This window comes from Hypanus sabinus, chromosome 9 (assembly GCF_030144855.1).
Source record: "Hypanus sabinus isolate sHypSab1 chromosome 9, sHypSab1.hap1, whole genome shotgun sequence".
NCBI classification, from domain to species: Eukaryota; Metazoa; Chordata; class Chondrichthyes; order Myliobatiformes; family Dasyatidae; genus Hypanus; species Hypanus sabinus.
In genome coordinates this window covers 79,354,384-79,370,142 of record NC_082714.1, presented here as the reverse complement: position 1 = coordinate 79,370,142, position 15,759 = coordinate 79,354,384, and the positions used below count along the sequence as shown (strand labels likewise).

General features: G+C 51.0%; 1 protein-coding gene across 3 annotated transcripts in view; it reads right to left on the bottom strand.

The window, feature by feature from the left end:
• The window catches only part of LOC132399519 (ceramide synthase 2-like), a 138,409-nt gene extending 123,186 nt beyond the window's left edge, over window positions 1-15,223 (bottom strand). Inside the window, exons 1-2 of one of the 3 annotated variants that reach the window (XM_059979978.1) lie at window positions 15,066-15,177; window positions 2,736-2,917 (exon numbers count right to left, since the gene is read on the bottom strand). The gene's annotated coding sequence lies outside the window, so the exon portion shown is untranslated. Of the gene's footprint in view, window positions 1-2,735; window positions 2,918-15,065 lie in introns of all 3 variants that reach the window. The other 2 variants (XM_059979975.1, XM_059979976.1) reach the window with 2 other exon arrangements.
• Window positions 15,224-15,759: the final 536 nt, after the last annotated feature.

Sequence of the window (15,759 nt, the reverse complement as noted above, 5' to 3'; positions counted from 1 at the left end):
AGAGACAGAGATACACAGAGACAAACACACACACAGGCAGAGACATGGATACACAGAGACAAACACACACACAAGCAGAGACAGGGATACACAGAGACAAACACACACACAAGCAGAGACAGGGATACACAGACAAACACACACACAGGCAGAGACAGGGATACACAGTGACAAACACACACACACACAGACAGGGATACACAAACATACACACACACAGGCAGAGACAGGGATACACAGAGACAAACACACACACAGGCAGAGACAGGGATACACAGAGACAAACACACACACAGGCAGAGACAGGGATACACAGAGACAAACACACACACAGGCAGAGACAGGGATACACAGACAAACACACACACAGGCAGAGACAGGGATACACAGAGACAAACACACACACAGGCAGAGACAGGGATACACAGACAAACACACACACAGGCAGAGACAGGGATACACAGAGACAAACACACACACACACACAGACACACAGAGAAGGTGAGACAAACACACACACAGACAGAGATGGAGAGAGACACAGACAGAAAGGGAGGGAGGGGGAAATCTCCGTCCCTGCCCCCAGCTCTCTGGCTAGGATGTGCCGGCCTGTGACTCCTGGCACTAAACCCAACACGGCTCGTCCTGTCACCAGCAGACAGCTGGTGTGTGAAGGGCCGGCATCCATGGCTGAAAGCCCCCTGCTCGTTACCAGGGCAGGAAGCAACTTTCCAACTTCCATCCTCCCCCTCCCCAGTGATCTGGCTCTTGGAGGTGCAGTTACTGGGGTGGGAGGGGTGGGGTTGATGGCAAAACCACAAGAGAGCCTCGCACAGCAAGATCCCACTTATGGCAATGAAAATATGCCTAGTGTTTCTGCTTTTAGTATTTGACAGTGGGATAAACATTGGCTGGGATCCCTTGTGTGAAAGAGAAGGGGTGTAGGGGAGCCATGGCGGGGTGGGGGGGGGGGAAAGAAGGTGGCAGAAGGACCCTGGTCTGTCTCACCCAAAAGCCTCAGGGCAAGCTGAAAAGCTAGAGGCAGCCATGAACTAACACGGGGTCATGAGTAACATCCTGCCTTAGTGTGTCACAACCTAATGTTAGGCTGTACGTCATCTTAACCGCCAAACTTCAGTGAGGTTGCCTCATCAGAGCTCAGAGGAAAAGCTTTCGGCTGACTGAGTCGGTGCTGACCGCCCAGCACCCAGTTACACCGACCCCACGCACGCACCTTGACTCCCCCGGATTGTGCCCTCACCCACACACTGCCGGGGGGTGGGGGTGGATTTACAGCAACCGATTTACCCAGCTAACCCTACACGTGGTTGGGCGGGTACTGGAGCACGCGCAGGGAAACCCACACGGCCACAGGGAGAACATGCAAGAACACAAACACACACACAAATACACACACACGCGCGCAGACACACAGACAAATACACACACAGACACACACAAACACACACACACACAAATACACACGCACACACAAATACACACACACACACGCAGACACACAGACAAATACACACACAGACACACACACACAAATACACACGCACACACAAATACACACACACACGCAGACACACAGACACACAGACACACAAATACACACACAGACACGCAGACACACAGACAAATACACACACACACACAAATACACACGCACACACAAATACACACACACACGCAGACACACAGACACACAAATACACACACAGACACACAGACACACAGACAAATACACACACACAAATACACACACAGACACACACACAAATACACACGCACACACAAATACACACACAGACACACACACAAATACACACGCACACACAAATACACACACAGACAAGCACAGACACACACACACACACGCACACAGGCACACAAATATATACACACACACACACACACACACACACACATGTGGGGGGGGGGGGGGGGAGACCCCACCTAACCACGGGACAATTTACAATGACCAATTAGCCAGTAGGTCTTTAGACTGTGAAAGGAAACCGGAGCACCCGGAGGAAACCCACGTTGCCACGGGGCGAACGTGGGACAGCAGCGGGTATTGAACCCGGGTCGTTGGTACGTAAAGTGTCGTGCTAACCACTATACTGTCCCAATCACTTCCTCTGGCAGCTCACTCCACACACTGACCAGTGGGTGAAGAAGCTGTCCCTCGGGTACTGATTAAATCTCTCCCCTCACACCTTAAACCTGAGCCCTTTAGTTCTCATTCCCCAACCCTGGGGAAAAGTCTGTGTTCATCCACTCTGTCTCTGCCCATTATATATGTCTGTAAGGTGCTGAGGTCCCGGCAACTTCCTCATAAATCTCCTCTGCACTCTCTCCAGCTGAATGCTGATAGCACAGCATTCGAAAGGTGGCCTCACCAACATCGTGTACAACTGTAACATCACACCCCAGCTCTGGAACTTGGTGGCACTGTGCCGAGTGCCTTCTTCGCCAGCCTGACTGACTACCCTACCCGGGCAGTGGCTGCGTCACTTTTTGGTGTGGAAACACCAATGGAAAACCTACACAAAGTGGTGGACACAGCCCAGTCCATCACAGGCAAAACCCTCCCCACCGTTGAGCACATCTCGAAGGAATGCTCGCACAAGACGGCAGCATCCACCATCAAGGGCCCCCATCATCCAGGCGATGCTCCGCTGGGCAGCCTCAGGTCCCACACCGCCAGGTGCAGGAACAGTTCTTACCATTCAACTACTGGGCTCCTGACCAACGTGGATAACTCCACCCACATCAACTTTCAGTGACTCAGCAACTCATGATCTCAGGACTATTTATTTACTCGCTTATTACTTGCACGATTTGTTCTCTTTTGCCAGTCTTTGTCATGTATAACTTTTCATAAATCCTGTTGTATTTCTTTAAATGCCTGCAAGAAAATGAATCTCAGGGTAGTGTATGATGGCGTATATATAATTTGATAATAAACTTACTTTGAACTACCTGTGACTCCTCTTTGAAAGAACCATGTACCTCTACCCCCAGGTCCTCCTGTTTGTCAACACTCCCCGGGGCCCTGGCATTCACTGTGGAAGTCCAACTCTGGTTTTCCCAAATTATGAACTCCAGAAAGAAATGGTCCCAAAGATTCTCCAGGATGCAAGAACCCATGTAAATCACGGGCAAGAAAAGGCCAATCAGCCCCTCTAGTCTACTACCCCCATATCAATTAAAATCTTGACCAATCCCAACACATTTCCGAGAACTACCTGTGACCGTCACCCCTTGCTGATCGGGAACTGATCCCTGTCTCTTTCCACTGCTCCTTGAGCAAAAGAATTGCAAAGACTCATGGGGGGGGTGGGGGGAATAAATTGCCTTGTCTCTCTCTTAAATGGGGAAGCCCATTATTTTCACAAGGTGACCCCTCGTTCTAGAGACGCTCACACGAGGAACCATCATCAAAATCTCCATCCATAGGAGACGCTGCCTCAAGAAGGCAACGTCCATCATCAAAGATCCCACCATCTGGGCCATGAAATCTTCTCACAGCTCCCATCGGGCAGGAGGTACAGAAGCCTGAAGTCCCACCCCACCAGTTTCAGAAACAGCGACTTCCCTTCAACCATTTGGTTCCTGACCCAACTAGCACAACCCGAATCACCATCTCAGTACAGAAACACTGTGACCTCTTTGCTATACGATACGTTTTGTTTAATGTTCTGATTGTGTTCTTTGGTTACTTGTGAATGTTGTGAATCTGACACCATGGGCCTGTGATGAAGCTGCTAGTGTTTCATTGCACTTCTGCATTTGACTTTGAGACCGCGTCCTTCCCCATCTTTGCTTCAATCCTGCCTGCTCTCACTCCCCTAAACCCCAGCCTGTCCAAACTCCTCCCGGTGGGACAAACCGTCCGGGGATGGGTCCAGCTCACACAAGGACACAACAGGAGCAGGAGACCATTCAGCCCATCAAAACAATCCCACCACTCTATCTGATGTCTCAGGCTGCCCCTCCCCTCCTGCACTAGCTCCCCATTGCCCCCAATCCATGCACCTTTCAATAATGTACCTGCCTCTTCCCTAGGCGGAGTAGTTATCATAACACTCTACAGCGCCAGCCTTTAATTCCCACCTCAGCTTGTGAGGAGTTTGTACGTCTCCCCGTGACTGTGTGTTTCCGCCAGGCGCTGTGCTCTCCTGCACGGTGCAAAGACGTGCAGGTTAGGGTCAGTGGGTTGTGGGCACGTTATGTTGGCACTGGAAGTATGGCCACACTTGCGGGCTGCCCCCAGCACAACCTCGGACTGTGTTGGTTGTTATCACAAACAACATCTTCACTGTATGTTTCGATGCACATGTGACAAACAAAAATAATCTGTATGAGGCAAACGGTTTATTGGCATCTTTAATTTAATTTAATTATTGTGTGCAGCCCTGGTCTCCCCACCACAGGGAACACGTTCACCAGGATCCTGCCTGGATTAAACTGGACAAAGTTGGGCTGTTTTCTCTGGAGAGGTGGAGGCTGAGGGGAGATCAGATAGTTTATAAAATTATGAGGGGCACAGATAGAGCAGAGAGCCAGACCTTTACGCCAGGGCAGAGCATCAAACCCCAGGGGCTTTTACGATTAGAGGGAGAAGTGAAGTTGAAAGGCCACGTGAGAGGAAAGCCTTCATACAGACGATGGAGTGGGTTAGCGGGGTAGTACCGGAGACCTGGTGGATTTGTAGAGCCTGTTCGATAGGCACCTGAAAATGGAGGGGGGGATGGAGATGAACGATGCACAAGGAGAGGGCATTTACTGCAACCTGGGTTCAATGACCTGCTCAATGCTGTACGGTTCTCTGTTCTGTAACACAGGCAAGGGCTCTCTGACAGAGAGAGGGCAGATATCCAGACCCTTTCCCAAAGCATCCCCAACCCACTCGTCCCTGGTGGAAGCAGGCTCCACACCGGGAATCGATTAAATCCCATCTGACCTCTGAACCCCTCCAAGCATAGTGGCAGACGTTGCTCGATAGTCGATGGTTAAACAACAGACTGCAGCTCAAGGAAAGGCCAGTGACCCATCAGCCCGTCCTGGCTCTGCTGAGCGCCAACCTCCAATTCCTGCTTTATTCTTCCCCATGTCCCCATTAACACCACCTCACCCACACCTGGGGGGTGACAACCTACAGCAGCGATAAATCCACTGACTCCACACATTTGGGATGTGGGAGGATGGTCAACTGGGGGAAGACCCACATGGTTGCAGGGATAATGTGCAAATTGCACAGACACACACCCACGGAAGAGGCTGAGATTAAACACACCAGTAACTCAACCCAACGCACCACCGGGCTGCCTTTATAATTTGTTATCCACGAGTGAGGAAGGAAAAATTCTCTTTATGTCTGACCCTCTGAGTGTGTGATGGGATGGTGTGGAGGGAGTTTCACTCTGTGTCTGACCCCGGGAGTGTGTGATGGGACGGTGTGGAGGGAGTTTCACTCTGTGTCTGACCCCGGGAGTGTGTGATGGGACGGTGTGGTGGGAGTTTCACTCTGTGTCTGACCCCGGGAGTGCGTGATGGGACGGTGTGAAGGGAGATTCACTCTGTGTCTGACCCTGGGAGTGTGTGATGGGACGGTGTGGAGGGAGCTTCACTCTGTGTCTGACCCCGGGAGTGTGTGATGGGACAGTGTAGAGGGAGTTTCACTCTGTGTCTGACCCCGGGAGTGTGTGATGGGACGGTGTGGAGGGAGCTTCACTCTGTGTCTGACCCCGGGAGGGTGTGATGGGACAGTGTAGAGGGAGTTTCACTCTGTGTCTGACCCCGGAAGTGTGTGAATGGACAGTGTAGAGGGAGTTTAACTCTGTGTCTGACCCCGGGAGTGTGTGATGGGACGGTGTGGAGGGAGCTTCACTCTGTGTCTGACCCCGGGAGGGTGTGATGGGACAGTGTAGAGGGAGTTTCACTCTGTGTCTGACCCCAGAAGTGTGTGAATGGACAGTGTAGAGGGAGTTTCACTCTGTCTGACCCCGGGAGTGTGTGATGGGACGGTGTAGAGGGAGTTTCACTCTGTGTCTGACCCCGGGAGTGTGTGATGGGACGGTGTGGAGGGAGTTTCACTCTGTGTCTGACCCCGGGAGTGTGTGATGGGACGGTGTGGAGGGAGTTTCACTCTGTGTCTGACCCCGGGAGTGTGTGATGGGACGGTGTGGAGGGAGTTTCACTCTGTGTCTGACCCCGGGAGTGTGTGATGGGACGGTGTGGAGGGAGTTTCACTCTGTGTCTGACCCCGGGAGTGTGTGATGGGACGGTGTGGAGGGAGTTTCACTCTGTGTCTGACCCCGGGAGTGTGCGATGGGACAGTGTAGAGGGAGCTTCACTCTGTGTCTGACCCCGGGAGTGTGTGATGGGACGGTGTGAAGGGAGTTTCATTCTGTGTCTGACCCCGGGACTGTGTGATGGGACAGTGTGGAGGGAGCTTCACTCTGTGTCTGACCCCGGGAGTGTGTGATGGGACAGTGTGGAGGGAGCTTCACTCTGTGTCTGACCCCGGGAGTGTGTGATGGGACAGTGTGGAGGGAGTTTCACTCTGTGTCTGACCCCGGGAGTGTGTGATGGGACAGTGTGGAGGGAGTTTCACTCTGTGTCTGACCCCGGGAGTGTGTGATGGGACAGTGTGGAGGGAGTTTCACTCTGTGTCTGACCCCGGGAGTGTGTGATGGGACGGTGTGGAGGGAGTTTCACTCTGTGTCTGACCCCGGGAGTGTGAGATGGGACGGTGTGGAGGGAGTTTCACTCTGTGTCTGACCCCGGGAGTGTGTGTTGGGACAGTGTAGAGGGAGTTTCACTCTGTGTCTGACCCCGGGAGTGTGTGATGGGACGGTGTGGAGGGAGTTTTACTCTGTGTCTGACCCTGGGAGTGTGTGATGGGACAGTGTGGAGGGAGTTTCACTCAGTGTCTGACCCCGAGAGTGTGTGATGGGACGGTGTGGAGGGAGTTTCACTCTGTGTCTGACCCCGGGGGTGTGTGATGGGACGGTGTAGAGGGAGTTTCACTCAGTGTCTGACCCCGAGAGTGTGTGATGGGACAGTGCGGAGGGAGTTTCACTCAGTGTCTGACCCCGAGAGTGTGTGATGGGACGGTGTAGAGGGAGTTTCACTCAGTGTCTGACCCCGAGAGTGTGTGATGGGACAGTGTGGAGGGAGTTTCACTCTGTGTCTGACCCCGAGAGTGTGTGATGGGACAGTGTGGAGGGAGTTTCACTCTGTGTCTGACCCCGAGAGTGTGTGATGGGACGGTGTAGAGGGAGCTTCACTCTGTGTCTGACCCCGGGAGTGTGTGATGGGACGGTGTGGAGGGAGTTTCACTCTGTGTCTGACCCCGGGAGCGTGTGATGGGACGGTGTAGAGGGAGTTTCACTCTGTGTCTGACCCCGGGAGCGTGTGATGGGACGGTGTAGAGGGAGTTTCACTCTGTGTCTGACCCCGGGAGTGTGTGATGGGACGGTGTGGAGGGAGTTTCACTCTGTGTCTGACCCCGGGAGTGTGTGATGGGACAGTGTGGAGGGAGTTTCACTCAGTGTCTGACTCTGGGAGTGTGTGATGGGATGGTGTGGAGGGAGTTTCACTCTGTGTCTGACCCCGGGAGTGTGTGATGGGACAGTGTGGAGGGAGTTTCACTCTGTGTCTGACCCCGAGAGTGTGTGATGGGACGGTGTGGAGGGAGTTTCACTCTGTGTCTGACCCCGGGAGTGTGTGATGGGACGGTGTGGAGGGAGTTTCACTCTGTGTCTGACCCCGGGAGTGTGTGATGGGACGGTGTGGAGGGAGTTTCACACTGTGTCTGACCCCGGGAGTGTGTGATGGGATGGTGTGGAGGGAGTTTCACTCTGTGTCTGACCCCGGGAGTGTGTGATGGGACAGTGTGGAGGGAGTTTCACTCAGTGTCTGACCCCGAGAGTGTGTGATGTGCGTCTGTGTCTGATGCAAATATTTCCCAAATATCGATTGGCAGCTCCGTAGAGCAAGGGGTTTAGTTGGGGTGGAGATTGTTAGGTGTGTTCAGGAAGGTTCCTTGACACAATATGTAGATAAGCCTTCAAGAGGGGAGACTGTACTTGATCTGGTATTGGGAAATGAACCTGGTCAGGTGTCAGATTGTTGGGAGAGCATTTTGGAGATAGTGAACTGCTTCTGTCTGGTAGGCGCTTCAGATCCCTCCAGACTAAGACTAATAGGCACTGGAGAAGTTTTTCCCTACTGCGGTCACTTTGCTGAACAGTTAACTGCCGGTTAACTGTCGGCTAACTATTACTTGGATTGCACTACTTGTATGTATAATCTATATTTTCATTTATATTTATCATTATTATTGTTATGAGCAGAGAGACAACATCTGCCGGAAGTAAATTCCTTGTATGTGCCCAGGTACTTGGCGATTAAAGTCTGATTCTGATTCTGGTTTACAATAGCATTGAAGAGAGATAGGAACAGACAAGTTAGAAAAGCATTCACTTGGAGTAAGGGGAATTATGAAGCTATCAGGAAATTGGAGACTTAAGAATAGAAACAGATGTTCTCAGGGAAATGTACGAAAGAAATGTGGCAAATATTCAGAGGGTATTTCTGCAGAGTTCTGTATAGAATGAGATAGGGAAGTTATGGTAGGATACAGGAACCGTGGTGTACAAAGGCTGTAATAAATCTAGTCAAGAAGAAAAGAAAAGCTTACAAAAGGTTCAGAGAGCTAGGTAATGTTAGAGATCTAGAAGATTATAAGGCTAATAGGAAGGAGATTAAGAAGGAAATTAGGAGAGCCAGAAGGGGCCATGAGAAGACCTTGGCGGGCAGGATTAAGGAAAACCCCAAGGCATTCTACGGGTATGTGAAGAGCAAGAGGATAAGACATAATAGGACCTATCAAATATAACAGTGGGAAAGTGTGTATGAAACCGGAGGACATAGCAGAGGTAGTAAATGAATACTTTACTTCAGTATTCACTATGGAAAAGGATCTTGGCGATTGTAGGGATGACTTACAGCGGACTGAAAATCTTGAGTATGTAGATATTAAGGAAGAGGATGTGCTGGAGATTTGGAAAGCATCAAGTTGGATAGGTCCAACTTGAGGTACCAGATGAGATGTACCCCAGGCTACTGTAGGAGATGAGGGAGGAGATTGCTGAGCCTCTGGCGATGATCTTTGCATCATCAATGGGGATGGGAGAGGTTCTGGAGGGTTGGAGAGTTGCGGATGTTGTTTCTTTATTCAAGAAAATGAGTAGAGCTAGCCCAGGAAATTATAGGCCAGTGAGTCTTACTTCAGTGGTTGGTAAGCTGATGAAATCGATCCTGAGAGGCAGGATTTATGAACATATTTATGAGAGGTATGATTAGGAATAGACAATAGGCGCAGGAGTAGGCCATTCGGCCTACTGTGATCATGTGATCACTGTGATCATGGCTGACCATACACAATCAGTACCCCGTTCCTGCCCTCTCCCCATATCCCTTGACCCCGCTATCTATAAGAGCTCTATCTAACTCTCTCTTGAAAGCATCCAGAGACTTGGCCTCCACTGCCTTCTGGGGCAGAGCATTCCACATATCCACCACTCTCTGGGTGAAAACGTTTTCCCGCATCTCTTCTCTAAATGGCCTGCCCCTTATTCTTAAACTGTGGCCTCTAGTTCTGGACTCACCCATCAGTGGGAACATGCTTCCTGCCTCCAGCGTGTCCAATCCCTTAATAATCTTATATGTTTCAATCAGATCCCCTCTCATCCTTCTAAATTCCAGTGTATACAAGCCCAGTCACTCCAATCTTTCAAGTCAGCATGGCTTTGTCAATGGCATTTTGTGCCTTACGAGCCTGATTGAATTTTTTGAGGATGTGACTAAACACATTGATGAAGGAAGAGCAGTAGATGTAGTGTATATGGATTTCAGCAAGGCAATTGATAAGGTACCCCATGCAAGGCTTATTGAGAAAGTAAGGAGGCATGGGATCCAAGGGGACATTGCTTTGTGGATCCAGAACTGGCTCGCCAACAGAAGGCAAAGAGTGGCTGTAGACGGGTCATATTCTGCATGGAGGTCGGTGACCAGTGGTGTGCCTCAGGGATCTGTTCTGGGACTCTTACTCTTTGTGATTTTTATAAATGACCTGGATGAGGAAGTGGAGGGATGGGTTAGTAAATTTACTGATGACACAAAGGTTGGGGTGTTGTGGATAGTGTGGAGGGCTGTCAGAGGTTACAGTGGGACATTGATAGGATGCAAAACTGGGCTGAGAAGTGGCAGATAAGTGTGAAGTGGTGGAGGTGGATACGATAGGGTCTTTTAGATAGGTACATGGAACTTAGTAAAATAGAGGGCTGTAGGTAAGCCTAGTAATTTCTGAGGTAGGGACATGTTCGGCACAACTTTGTGGGCCGAAGGGCCTGTATTGTGCTGTAGGTTTTCTATGTTTCCATAACCCCGGGAGTGTGTGATGGGATGGTGTTGAGGGAGCTACATTCTTTGAGCAAGCTGGAAATTGGTGGATTAAATGCAATTGCAAAATGTGTTGATACAAAGTACGGGATTGAACCAGCATCATTGTATCCCTGGATGTACACAGGGCAGATACATTGTTCGTAAAGTCCTGTATTCCTAGTACAAGGTGAACTGAAGAACACACAAAGATAGCACAGATACCAATGGAGCCTGACAACAGGAGATTGGGATCAGCACCTACTGGGGTTATAACATCAGCTGTTGTCTGCATTGTGACACTGTCCAATGTCCTCAACCTCCACTCTCCAGAGTTATTCTGTAATCGTTACTTATCCTCAATATCGTATCCTTCAGCCCCACGTTAACGGGTCAGCCCAGACAGAACACAGAGTGAAACTCCCTCCACACCGTCCCATCACACACTCCCGGGGTCAGACACAGAGTGAAACTCCCTCTACACTGTCCCATCACACACTCCCGGGGTCAGACACAGAGTGAAACTCCCTCCACACCGTCCCATCACACACTCCCGGGGTCAGATACAGAGTGAAACTCCCTCTACACTGTCCCATCACACACCCCCGGGGTCAGACACAGAGTGAAATCCCTTCACACCGTCCCATCACACACTCCCGGGGTCAGACACAGTGAAACTCCCTCTACACTGTCCCATCACACACTCCCGGGGTCAGACACAGAGTGAAACTCCCTCCACACTGTCCCATCACACACTCCCTGGGTCAGACACAGTGAAACTCCCTCCACACCGTCCCATCACACACTCCCGGGGACAGACACAGAGTGAAACTCCCTCCACACCATCCCATCACACACTCCCGGGGTCAGACACAGAGTGAAACTCCCTCTACACTGTCCCATCACACACTCCCGGGGTCAGACACACAGTGAAACTCCCTCTACACTGTCCCATCACACACTCCCGGGGTCAGACACAGAGTGAAACTCCCTCCACACCATCCCATCACACACTCCCGGGGTCAGACACAGAGTGAAACTCCCTCTACACTGTCCCATCACACACTCCCGGGGTCAGACACACAGTGAAACTCCCTCCACACCATCCCATCACACACTCCCGGGGTCAGACACAGAGTGAAACTCCCTCTACACTGTCCCATCACACACTCCCGGGGTCAGACACAGAGTGAAACTCCCTCCACACCATCCCATCACACACTCCCGGGGTCAGACACAGAGTGAAACTCCCTCCACACCGTCCCATCACACACTCCCGGGGTCAGACACAGAGTGAAACTCCCTCTACACCGTCCCATCATACAGGTGTGAGACAGAGTTCAGCTCTGAAGAAGTTTTCAGTAAACATTTACAGTATACACATTCCCTTCCAACTCTGCAAGGGGTTGGTGAATAGACGAGGGTGGAGTCATGCGTCTCGGTGTCTGAGGATGGCAATGGGAGAGAAGGGGTGAATATTGGGAGTGAACTTCTCCTTGTCAACATCCCGATGCAAGATTGGGAGAACACAGTCGAACTGGTGAAGAGAAGTCTTGGAGTTCAATCCAAGAGATCAGCTTGAATCCAAACTGGCCCCAGCAACCCTCTTCAGATTGCCTTCTCATCTGGAATAACCGCAGTGATCTGAGAGGAGGAATCTGCCCGTACTCAGTCAGCCGCGGTCTGAGTCCCAGCTCCTGTCCGTCACCAGCCCCAGCAAGGTGGGCCCCCAAAATAACATTAGCTTCTATCCTGGAGGATACTTGCTTTACTAAAAGTGGACTCCAGTATATTGTACCCAATGAGCAGCGGGCAGAGCTACTGCCTTATGGCCTCAGAGACCCGGTTCGATCCTGACCTTTGGCTCAGTGTGACCACGTGGGTTTCGCTTTCCTGCCACGTGTGGAGTCGGTGGGGCTAATCGGCCTCAGTATATCGCACTCCTCGGGGGCTGGGAGGTACAATCTGGGGGGAGTTGGCAGGAACAGGGGCAGAATGAGAGTCAGAGTTCCTCTGTCGTATGACTCCACCTCCCCCCTCCCCCCCCCCCCAGTCATCTGAAACTCAGGCTGATTCTGATTGATTGTACCATGAGCCAATGGGAAGATTCCTATTGCTCACTGAGGGAATCGGGGAGGCGGAGGGGAGTTCAGTAATGGAGGAGGGACAAGGAGCTGACTGGTCCATGACAGACTTCTGGCTATTTATTTTGAGTTTATGGGCCCTTCTGCTCACCACCCGATAACACCTACTACACCGTACGTCTTTAGAAGCCGTCAATGGGAGAATGCGCAGCTCCTCATTTATTTCTGTTACAGGGTAGTGAAGGTGTTTGGCACACTAGCCTTTGTCAGCCAGAGAACTGAGTACAGGAGCTGGGACACTGCGTTGCACTTGTACAGGGTTGTGAGGTCCAGCGTGGCAAATGAGACTCACTTGCATGGCCATCCTGGTCAGCACAGATCAGATGGGCTGAAGGGCCTGTTTCTGGACCTGCCAGCACCGCGCTCTCCTCTCAGGAGGGTGTTATTATTTGATCGAGGTGCAGAGTAGAATAGGCCCTTCAAGTCTTTTCAATGCATCGTCCAACAATCCCGATTTAATCCTTGCCTAATCACGGGACAATTTACAGTGATCGCAGAGAGAGCGTACAAACTCCTTACAGGCAGAGGCGGAATTGAACCAGGGTTGTTAGTACAGTGAAGCGTTGTGCTAACAGTTAAACTTTAGGCTAAGGAGGTTCAGCTGGTCACCAAACACTGACAAACTTTTACAGATGTACCATGGACAGTATCCTGTCTGATTACATCACAGTCTGATACAGTAATTCCAATGTGTAGGGACACAAGAAGTCATTGACTCAGGTCAATACATCCTCCCCACCATCGGTCGTATCTACAGGTGACTCTGCCTCAGGAAGACAACGTCCATCTTGAAAGATGCCCACCCTCTGGGCCAGGCCATCTTCTCCCAGCTCCCACCGGGCAGGAGGTACAGAAGCCTGAAGTCCCACACCACCAGGGTCAGGAACAGCGACTTCCCTTCAACCATTCGGTTCCTGAACCGACCGGCACAACCCCGGTCACCACCTCGGTACAGAAACACTGTGACCACTTTGCACTACAATGCACTGTTTTTGTTCTAATCGTGTTTCCTTGTAAGTAATGTGTATAATTTGCATTTATTTTACGTTTTCCTTGTGAATGTTGTGCCCCTGAAGCTGCTGCAATTAAGTTTTTCACTGCCCTTGTGCACAGGCGGACTTGTACCCCAGGGTATTGAGATGGGAGACAGCTCACTGTACAAAATATTGGTTAGACCTCACTCGGGATTCCGTGCGGTTCAGGTCACCCAGCTATAGGAAGGATGTCAATAAGCTGGAGAGGCAGCAGAAAAGAGGATGTTACTGGGACTGGTGGGGCTGAGATGAGACTGGACAGGCTGGGACTGTTTTCTCTGGAGGGGAGGAGGCTGAAGTTTACAAAACCTTGGGGGGTGGGGTCACAGTCACAGTCACCCTTCCCCAGGGCAGGGGAGTCTAAATCCCGAGGGCATAAACTTAAATTGAGAGGGGGAGGTTGGCACACGGGCAGGAGTTGGTATCGCGAATGAAATGCCAGAGGCAGCAATAGTGACGAACTTCACAGGCATCTGGGATGGGATTTCAATAGGCAGGACACATGTGGAATTAGTGCAGATAGACAGGTGCGGTTAGTATTGATGTGCTGGGCCGAAGGGCTTGCTTCTGTGTGATAAAACCGTGACGTTTTATATAAAGTCACTATAGTGTGTGTGTGTGTGGGGGGGGGGGGGGAGAGGGGTAACTAAGTTTTTCTGAGCCGAAGTGTGGGCCTGGACTATGTGCAGAGGGAGAGGGATAGGCCACATACACACACACAGAAATGGACATACACAAAGATTAACAGACGCAAGCACAAACAGACACACATACAATATTTTCTAAGCGGCTCAGAAAACAGCCGGGGCTAACACACCCTGTAGAGGAGTAACGGGTGTCTGTGTGTCGGAGGGGTGGGGGAGGTCAGGACTGACTCACCAGTGAAACACAAAGTCAGGGATTCCGCGGCCGTTAGCCACCGCGGACACCCTCTTGTGCGTGTGTGTGTTTATCTGTCACTGAACCTCCCCAGCGCCAGCGGCCGGGAGGAAGACGGGAGATGTTCCCAATCTCTCCCTCCACACACCCACTTGCAGTGTCCCCACCCCTAAAAACAGCGGAAAACTGGCCTTACAATAAGGCCAAGAAAAAAATCAAGCCTAGAGGAACTGCAAACTCTGTTTTTTTAAACTGGAAGTAATTGACTCGAGACTGTCTACAGTCCCCGCCTTTCCGCGTCTCTCTCCCTCTTTGTTAAAGGGCGGATCCTGGGCCGGGAGTTTGTTAATTTCATTTGAAATTGACAAGCTCATCTCTCCCCCACCCCCACCCAAAAATATATATCAGTAGGACAAACGTAGCGGTGTTGGGAACGGGAAGGGGACAGGAACAGAACAGACACGTGTGCATACAAAAACAACTCGCAGACCAAAAGTTTCCACTAAATTAAAAGCCAGTTTGAAAACAAGCAAACGAGGTGACTTACTTCTTTTCTGGAAGCGTCTACAGGGACAACCCCCCCTCTCCACCTCTTGTCCCGTCTCGTAGATGTTTTACAAGAGGCTCCAGACTGGGACCAGAATGAGAGTATAGAAAATGTAGTGACGTTTCAAATCAACGTCAGCTCTGGAGAGAGAGAGGGAGAGGGAGAGGGGGGAGTTTAGTAACCGGAAGACGTTTTGAAATCATTTCCATCCCGCTGCCTTTGAACGGGCTGGAAAATGCTGTTTACTAGAGATTGCCTTTGCTCGCAATGCTTTGAGGGCTTCGTTTTGTCTGTGTGCGAATTTAATCCCAACAGGCCAGGAGATTTAATAAGACCACCCCTCGCTGAAATTTACAATGACCACTACCCCACCCCGATGATAAACCGCTAATGAGGGACAAGGATTCCAGAGGGCAAGACAGGGCAGGAAACAGACAGATTGGAACGAACTTTCTGATCACGCACAAACAATACTGGAGGAACTCAACGGATGAGGCGGCATCCAGAGGGAGGGATAAACAGTCGGCGCTTTGGGCTGATGAACGGTCTCGGCCCAAGTCGGTTCTTCATTCCCCTCCATAGATGCTGCCTGGCTGCGAGTCAGTTACTCTGGATTTCCATCGGTGTGTGTGTGTGTGTGTGTGTGTGTGTGAGTTACTCTGGATTTACAGCATCTGCAGAATGTGTGTGTGTG